The sequence below is a fragment of the Dermacentor albipictus genome, unplaced genomic scaffold (assembly GCF_038994185.2).
Source record: "Dermacentor albipictus isolate Rhodes 1998 colony unplaced genomic scaffold, USDA_Dalb.pri_finalv2 scaffold_16, whole genome shotgun sequence".
Taxonomy (NCBI): domain Eukaryota; kingdom Metazoa; phylum Arthropoda; class Arachnida; order Ixodida; family Ixodidae; genus Dermacentor; species Dermacentor albipictus.
Window position 1 is genome coordinate 8,699,582 of NW_027225570.1, and position 9,282 is coordinate 8,708,863.

A 9,282-nucleotide genomic window follows, 5' to 3' on the forward strand; every position below is an offset into this window, starting at 1 on the left:
AGCTCTCTGCCTTTGTTATGTTGCTCGGAGAGGCAATAGCGCGCTGGGCCAGCGACTGGGATGATGCTTGTGTCGCGGTGTGGCGTCGAAGCCGTGACGAGAAAGCGGCGGCATCGTAAACGTTGAAAGAACATGTTTTGAGCGTTTGGACCTTTGTTTGTTAAGTGTATTCGGTTGGCACTGTAGCGTTACGTGCTTTATAAAACTTCAGAATAGGACAAAGAAGGCACTACTGGTACAAGACATATAGAGTTGTACTTCTAGTGGCTTGACAATGAAATTTCATTGAGGGCTTCAGTATGTGCTCGTTTATGTGCTCATCGAAATGTGTGTTTTAGGACTTTGAGAACACAAACTTACTTGTGGTAGAAAAGATAACTGCTTCCTAGCTGTAGTCTAGTGTCGCACAATGGGCACCCGCAAAGCCACGCTGTAACGCTTCGGAAGCGGTACGCCAATATAAAATATGATGAAGCATACTCGTAGGAGGCCACTAGCGTCCTAGCTAGCACTGCAGCAGATGTGCTTAAAAGTACTTGAAGACTTTCAGCAATCGTGAAAACCGACGCAACCTTTCGAAAGAGCGAGAGAGTTCGCAAGTGCCTGTCGTCTGCGAGAAAAGTCTCGCGTTTGCAGCGAGCAGGCGTCGTAGCAGACGACACTTGTAGCATTCCGATCAAGGGCGCAACGCTTTGTCACAATACAACATTTTTATTTCCAGAAATACTTGATGAGTATTTTTATATAAGTACATGCACGGTTGTTTTGCTGTTGCAAAAATGAATAAATAATTATTTTTTGGCGTTAAATTGGGAACAGAATCACACAAGTATGCATACCCTGGTGTGTCCTAGTGACAAACCATAGTAAACTATGTTTCCCTTCCTCCGTGCTATGTTTCCATCTCAAAAGTCATACAAAGTTTATCTAGCGTGTTGTACATTATATAACATACTGCAGAAATATAATTAGATTTTACGCGATAATATTTCAGTATAGCTTTGTTTACTGCGCCAGAAGCAAACGCCACTAGTCTGAAAGTGTCTAAGTTCACCCGGTCGACGGAACGCAGGCGTTAGGTTCACTTAAACGTCACATCCGGGATGTCGCATTCATTCTTTGTTTTTCGCGTCCGTGATGTCACATCCGTCCTTGGTTTTGGCGGCAGAATGGCAAGCTCAAAGGTGAGCTACGCTCAAACAACTGGACAAAGATGTGGATCGTTTATTTTTTGGGGCTTGTGCAAGCGTAAGCTATCGTAAGTACTTCACTTTTCCATTCGATGTGCCTCTACTATGCAAACCTACGCTTTCGGCTGCCTGATACTTCATTTCCAGGTTCCTTACCAGCTTATTTTCCTTGTGACGCATCCCGCGAACCGCCGCACCGATCAGCCAGTGCTACAGTGTGCTGGTAAGAGCCTTTTTCACAATCACTTGAACGTAACATTACCTGGTTACGGTGCTGCTACACGGCAGAATGTGTAAATGGCAGATGACCCAAGTGCGGCATGTGCGCGCACTTGTTTAGAGAAAATAAAAAGTATTCATCATTTATCTCGCAATGTAAACGCACATTCCTGACACATGGTTCAGGTCTGCCGTCCGCCGACTAAGGGCGGTAGTGAATGAAGTCGCTAAATGAGTGCTATGCGGCGTCATTGCACGCGCGGGAAACAGCGTTCGTTTACATAGTAATATGAGCCTTTACATAGCAATATCGCTGCGCTGTCAACAGCCATTCTCTGGTAACCTTTCTCCGCAGCGTAACGCTCGAGTGCTCTGTGCAGATGTGACAAAGGTTGTGTGTGCCGACATTCTGATTGCCAGTTCGGCTCATAGAAGTGGTATATTTAATTTCGTGAATGCATTGGTTTTGCCTTTTCTCTACAAGTTGGTCGCTTTCCAGTGTGTTTATTTCGCTTTTGTTTGTTAACACGAACATGTTTTTGCAGCACGTATACACTTTCATCAAAAATAAAACGCGCATTGGCTTTGGTCCGAAGCAAGTTTCTGGTGTGAAATATAACTTCGCCCGCACTCTTTCGGTGCGGTGCGAGCAAAGTCTGGATTTTGAAACATTCTGTGCCTATTACATTGCTCTTCACATTTCGTGTGTGGTCAGAGCTGCACTTATCAAGGGACTTTTGTTATCATTTATCAGTCGGCCTTGAGAGAGGGATAATAAGTGTGACGCAGAGAGAAAGAAGTAGCTGCGAAGCTGCGAAACCTGCTGTTGGGGCTCCTTTCGTACCATTATCAAGGTGGTGTGCTGTCTATTCGGGTTTGCGATAGGCAATGCAGTTACTTTCAATCAGCTTATTTGAGGGCACTGCTTTATGATGCGGGTGAGAGTTCACTCACATGGTATTTTTCATAGTTCGTGAGGTTATTTTCCAGTCGGTAAAACTGTACGCAATTAGTATGTGGCTGAAAACACTGCAGTTAGATGTCATTTTGGGATGCCAACAAATGCCTCATTGACACTTTGAAAATTATGAGAGTACTTCTCGGGTTAGATCATTGTAATTACCAAATTAAATCTCAGTAACGAAAGAATTCCTGGCTACTACTCCACTTTACTGGAAACAATATGCACTAGGTTTTCTTCGAGTAACGGAACTGTTTTTTTTTAAATCTTTGTGCATGATAGCTGTGGAACACTCTCTCTCTTCATCCCTATACCCCTTTCCCCAGTGCAGGGTAGAAAAACGGACATGCGTCTGATTAACCTCTCTGCCTTTCCTCTCTTCTCTTTCTCTCTCCCTATAATTCACTCAGTAACCATAATGAGGCCAAGCCAAATTCACTCGAAATCAGAATCAACGGCAGTCATGTGCGGCAGCACTTATGCTCGGACTAGCAGAAAAAAAGAGAGAGGCTGCAGTTTTGCAGAAAGGCGAAGCAGTGTTAGTGATAGCCAAGTATGCGACAATTACACGAAGGAAGATTACACCAGCAAGGGGACTCAGGCTGTGAAATTGAACTGTCTCCTACTATGAGGTCATGTTTATACTTAGCGCCGTCACTTCAGTGCTCAAGTCTTCGAGGTCAAGCGAAGTTTCTTGAAGTGCAAGAAATATATATATATATATGTATCGTAAGGAACCGCTTTATTCCAGCCAAGCTTGGACTACTACCTCGAGGATTAAACTGTGCTGCTGGTGATGATATATGCAGATGGAAAAGATGTGCAGATGATGAAGTTGAAAGTCAGGCATGTGTTGTGCCCATGCTAATTCTCTCTCGCTGTGGAAGCGGCCGCCTGGCAGCGCGTAAGTACTATAAAATGCGTCAAGTATTTGGTTTTAAGCGGGAGACACGCACTATCTCTGTGCCACAGCAACGGGAATCGGGTGGCGTTCTAACAAGCGAGACATGGTAATTGACAGGTGTCTGCTCAATGACTGTGGAAAGTCGAATAGAACACGAGAAATTTTTCGCATAAGCCAGGAATGCACACAGGAGTCCAAAGAACTTCGTCACCAGGAGAAAAAGTCACAGCACGGTGGGTCGAGTCGTAACGAAACTTGCGAGCGTCCTGGGAGACGTCGGTGTTAAGCGGGGCGAGGCGTCTGCACTCTGCGAGGCGAGACACAAACTGTTCCAAGAAAGGAACTGATGGGGGTACAGGAGTCGAAAGGAATGATACATCAAAAATGAAACTTGGTGAACAGCCATAGATGAAGAAAAAATGCTAAAATCCAGTAGTACGTTGCGTAGCCATGTTATAGGCGAATGTCATGAACGACAGGATTGCATCCCCGTTCGTGTGGCCAGGGTAGATGTACAGTCGCATGCAATATGACTTGCAACACTCTTGTTCGTGGTTGAAGGGGCTCCACGGCTGCGCAGCAGCTCTGACGTTCGAAATAGCAGTTTAATAGACAGCACTAATTGAAGCTGTGTTTCGGTCTGGAACTTACCATGTGTCTGCGCAGCCGTACAGCCTTGGAGCCCCTTTGACCACGGGCACCGGTGTTGCAATTCATATTGCACGTGACTGTACATCGCAATCATCAAGCTGTTGGTCTGCGGATGGTAACTGGAAGTCGTCTTGCGAATTGTGTTAGAGGCGCACAGAACTTCGGTAAGGATAGAAGAGAGGAAGACTGCTGCGGTCACTGAGGAGAACGCGCGGAGCGCTGCGGTGTAAGATAATGTTGTGTAGAAAGAAATTGGCGACTTCAGCAGCTGTCCTGGATGGTAGAGATGCTGTCTCCGCATAGCGTGTTGGATGGTCTATGGCCGTTGCAATCCAACGATTTCCATGTAAGGTCATGGGAAGAGGACCGTACAAGTCTATTCCAGCTACTTCAAAAGGCGAAGCGGGACAAGGAACAGGTTGTAAAGAGCCAGAAGGAGCTGTTGGGTTTGCTTTGACAATGAACGCAGGGTGCAACATACTTCGCAACGGCTGAATATGGGCCAGCCCAGGAGCAGCAACTTCATATTCTGTTGTAAGTCTTGTGGTAGCCTAGATGACCAGTCGTCGCATGATCGTGAAAGGCTTCAAGCACCTCACATTGCAGAGAACATGGTATGACCTGGACCCATTTGTTGCCATTGATGTGATAAATGTTGCGAGGTAAAACCCCATTGTGCAGCTTGAATTGATTAAGTTGTCGACGACGTCAGGTGTTTGGAGGGGACGAAGAATCTTCGATGCGTTGGAGAATAGTTCAGCAGTATGGGTCGATGCGTTAGTGGGACACAAGGACAGATTGGCTGTTGTGTCTTAGCCATTCGAGGGTTACATTGGGTAAAGCCGATGAAGAGGACTCAGGACGTACACAGTCACGGAGAGGTTATGGTGAATCGTCATGATTCGGCAGAGGGTAGCAAGAGAGAGAATTAGTGTCTTGATGCTTCTTTGCAGCCCTGTAGGTGACATCGAAATCGTACTCGTGTAGGTGAAGCACACAGCAACCCAGCTGACCTGATAAATTCTTTAGCGATGAAAGCCAGCACAGTGTGTTATGGTCGGTAACGACTGTGAAATGGCGACCATGAAGATATGGGTGAAATTTTTGCACTGCCCAACAGCAAAGCACTCCTGCTTGGTTATGGTGTAGTAATTTTCTGCACTGGTTAGTGCACGACTAGCATAAGCAATTACTCGTTCGCGGAATGTGTTGTCGCATTGTAGTAGAATGGCACCGAGACTGACTGCTAGCGTCGGTGTGAAAGATGGTGGGCGCGGTTGGATCAAAGTCGCACAGTACTGGGTCTGACGTCAGAGCATGTTGAAAAAGCAGAAAAGCATGTTCACATTCGTCGGACGAAACAAAGGGCGTATTGCTGGGGAGGAGTTGATGGAGCGGGGACGTAAGTGTAGCGAAGTTGCATATGAAGTGCCGGAAGAAGAAAGTCCAAGAAAACTGTGCATGTCTTTTTGACGCAGTGGACACAAAATTCGAGGATGGCAGTAAGCTTCTCGGGGTCCGGTCGAATACCATCCTTGCAGACTATGTGCCCCAGAACTTTGATGGCCTTGCTGGCCAAACTGCATTTGTGTGTGTTTGTGTGTGTGTGTGCACGCGCATGTGCGTGTGTTGAGCTGCAAACCAGCATTTGCAAGACAGACAAGGACTTCATCAAGATGTTGCAAATGTTGTGAGAACATGGTTGAAAACACAATTTCGTCGAGATAGCACAGACAGGTTTTCCATTTCAAGCCACACAAAACTTACCGATCATGTGTTCGAATGCGGCAGGCACATTGCAGAGTCCAAAAGGCATCGCACTGAACTCGTAGAGCCCATCAGGGGTAGAAATGTCGTTTTTGCTTTGTCGGATTTGGACATCGGTATTTGCTAGTAGCCTGGTCTAAAGTCAAAGCTAGAAAAATACTCAGCGCCGTGGAGTGAATCTAGTGCATCATCCATCCGTGACACGGGGTGAACATCTTTGCGCACGATTTTGTTCAGCGCACGGTAATAGACGCAAGAACACACTGAGCTGTCTTCGTGACAATTGAAACGACATGAGTGTCAACAGCTCAAGTGACAGTTGATCCACGAGGCAACAGTTGGGGTTCGATTTGGTTTATTGCAGTAAGCAATGCAGACCCCTCAGAGAAGCGAATAAGGCCAGGGGTAATCAGAATAGCTCAAGATAGGGTATGGTCATAGGTTAGAATGAATATGCCGCCATCCACAATGTTACGTACGGGAGTTGACACCTATAATCTCTTCTCTAGGTGGCCAAAGAACGTAATCGAAAGAGGTGACGAGACGAATGCATTCTTCGTGGTTAGGAAGAGAATTGCCAGTGGCATCCAGTTGTGTGAGGCGCTGACGACAAGAGATAGAAGCGAACGCCAAAGATAAGAAGTCCCACCCCAAGATGAGTTTATGGTTCACTCGCGAAATACCGCAAAAACAATGTGGTAAAGAATTTAGTCTATGGACACACGAACAGTACACGGTGCGATTGGACTAATAATAACGTTGGCCGCTGCACAAAGAGAAAGGCCAGAGTAAGGCAATTCTTGTGTTTTATAGAGTCCCGAACAGTCACATGGCAATAATTGCCAAGCGTCTTGCAACATGGAGCCACCTCAGAATTGCACCAAACAAAGATGATAGATGCAGCCAGTCTTGCCAGATAACTAAATTTTTACTATTCTGTATTGTTTGCATTTTTTGTGCAAAGGGAATTGTCGCAGAGAGTTTTATCTTCAGTGGCCTTCAGTTGACGTCATCTGCTACAACTAGCACATAAGTTTACTCCATAGCACCACTAGGATGGAGACATTGTGTCGTGGGATGCTTCTTTAAAAGTGGACAAGAAGATTCTAAAGGAAAAGTGTGAGATGGTCACAGTAATAACCAAGGCATTTGGCATGGGAATGACCCAGCTATGAAGGTATTATAAGATGTGGACAAGCATATAATACTAAATGGCGCCTTGCACGAGTCTCAAGTGTCAAATGCAATGAGTATTGTGCATTGAAAGGGCCAAGGATGTTTTGTACATGCAAGGGAACACTATGGGCATTTGATAGCAGTTGCTTAGATGTACTACATTAACAGGAACCAAACGAACTCCCTAAGACATAAGCATGCAGCAAATTCAAGGACTAGATGAAGCTTCAAAGAAGTAACTGCATTTCATGTAGGATAGGTGTGAATGACCTTTGTGCATGAGATCAGTGACAAAAATACTAAATGAATGCAGTACAGTGTCTGTATCATATCTTGTGCAGACCAAACTAGCCTGGAGTTTCAGCGTTCCTTGTCAGTTCATTTAAATAGGCACTACATTGTTCAAAGTGCAATATTGTTCTACAAAACATAATATGCAAGATGCAGCATGCTAACCCTCGTGGCTCAACAACTACTGAACCGAAACCTCAATGAGCAGTGAAGCTTCCTTGTAATTTTCATCGTAACCATACTTTTGCTCTTGAAAGTGAACCTCTTTAGTGAATTTGCTTGTGTAATAATTTTTCTTTAGGCAAGTATTTTTTATACATGTTAATGTCTCAATCCTGCTTTTTCTTTCCGGGGCTAAAACAAAATGCCTCTTATTTCACTTTGATCTTTTGACCTAGGAAGCCATCATCTGGTGCTGTGTACAGCAAGCACATGCTTCGGGCAAGGAGGGAGCCAGCACCATATCTACACCAGCAAGAACCTCGGTGCTCAAAATAAACATTTTCTGTGCAAATACCTGTCTTTTTATACTTCCAGCATGAATTAATAAGTTTCTTTTGCCTTCACATGCAGGAAGGTTTATAGGAATGAATAGTGACTGTTGAATGCCCAGAAAAAGCCTTGAAGCCATTCTACTTGTACAGTGATAAAGTACATGTGTACTTGAACTTGATAGTACAGAAACGAAAGGCAAAGTAACAGGCAAAATGCTCGGGGCAGCAGTCGTATAAATGGTAGATGAACACTGCTAATTGTGCTGTCCAGTTTCATTCAGCTTGACCAAATGTTGCAAGAATTGCCTTCAATATGAATCATTCAGTTTAGCCAGCTAAAGTCGAACTCGTACAAACTTTGGAATGTCTGCTGAGGATTTTAGCATAAGTGGTATGTGTGCATCCTTCAGCAGCACTACAAGCCCAATAAGGTTGTTGCGTTACTGTCCCCCCTCCCTTGGGGTTATTGCAGTGTCTACTTCAAGTGCTTGAGGGTATAATGGAGAATGACTCCATTCTCCAATGAGAAGGCTATATAAATATCCAGGACAAGAGCTGGTAGGCCTGGTTATAAGCATGAATTAGATATGTATAGACCAAAGGCAATATGAATACAATATGTTAAATTGCATCCATATGTGGGAACTGCCCACATGAAAGGAAAGAAAGTGCAATACTTGCAACCTACCAACACAAACATCAGTCTAGGGAAGGATTCTGTAAGGATCCACTAAGTGGACTGTTTCAGCACACACTGATTAGGTAGAGCTCTAAGCTGGTAGAGCAAGCGGCAATCGTCACCGTGGGCTCTCGTGCTCTATTCATTCAGCGTGTACTGGAATGGTCAGTCCACTTAGTCAACACTTACAGACTAGCCCCCTAGGGCTTTGGAAGCACGCAGTATATTAAGCTTAAGTCTGGAGTGCTACCTCCTGCTTATGTGGCAAGTCCTCCTGTTTACCTGTTCCTTTCAACTGAGAGTTGAGCACTGCCTAGGTTAAGTCAGAAAAAGCAACCAGCGTCCATAGAATTCAAACTATTACTATTTGCCCTATATAAGGGGACAGTGAAGCCTAAAATGACACTCGACTTGGGCCATATTTTTCGCGATATGCCCGAGAATATTGGGATTTCCCATCAATTTTACCCTTCCTACATCACATAGTGAACAACCTGAAAACTTAACACTGTTGCGCAGAGCGATGAAGGGTCGGGATTTGAGCGAGAAAACAACACATGACACCTGAGCGCAAACTATGAACTGGTTTATTTTTCTGCAAGTGAAGCGTACATAAAGCCTACACACATGCACAGGAGTCCTCTTCCCGGTCTACCTACACCCTCTATTGTCAGCGATTATGCTAATCTCTTTATTGCTGAGTGCAATAGACGGCGGGCTGACACATGAGCCCTGTGGGTCCACCTTGAGGTTGTATGCTTCCACGACTTGTCTTTTCGTTTGGTTCCTACTTTTCAGCAGAATCATTGTCTTGTGATAATCACTAGTTGATAGTTTGTGCTCAGGTGTCTGTTGTTTTCTCGCTCAAGTCCTGTCCCTTCGTCACTCCGCACAACAGTGTTAAGTATGTTGAACAAACTAGCACACTGCACAATTTTCCTGATCTTGAA

General features: G+C 44.9%; 1 long non-coding RNA gene across 1 annotated transcript; it reads left to right on the forward strand.

Annotated features, from left to right (window-relative positions):
• The first annotated feature begins 1,093 nt into the window (after window positions 1-1,093).
• LOC135901714 (uncharacterized) lies at window positions 1,094-7,673 on the forward strand. Its single transcript, XR_010564237.2, has 3 exons — window positions 1,094-1,258; window positions 1,338-1,413; window positions 7,558-7,673. It is a non-coding gene; the product is annotated as an uncharacterized lncRNA (long non-coding RNA).
• Window positions 7,674-9,282: the final 1,609 nt, after the last annotated feature.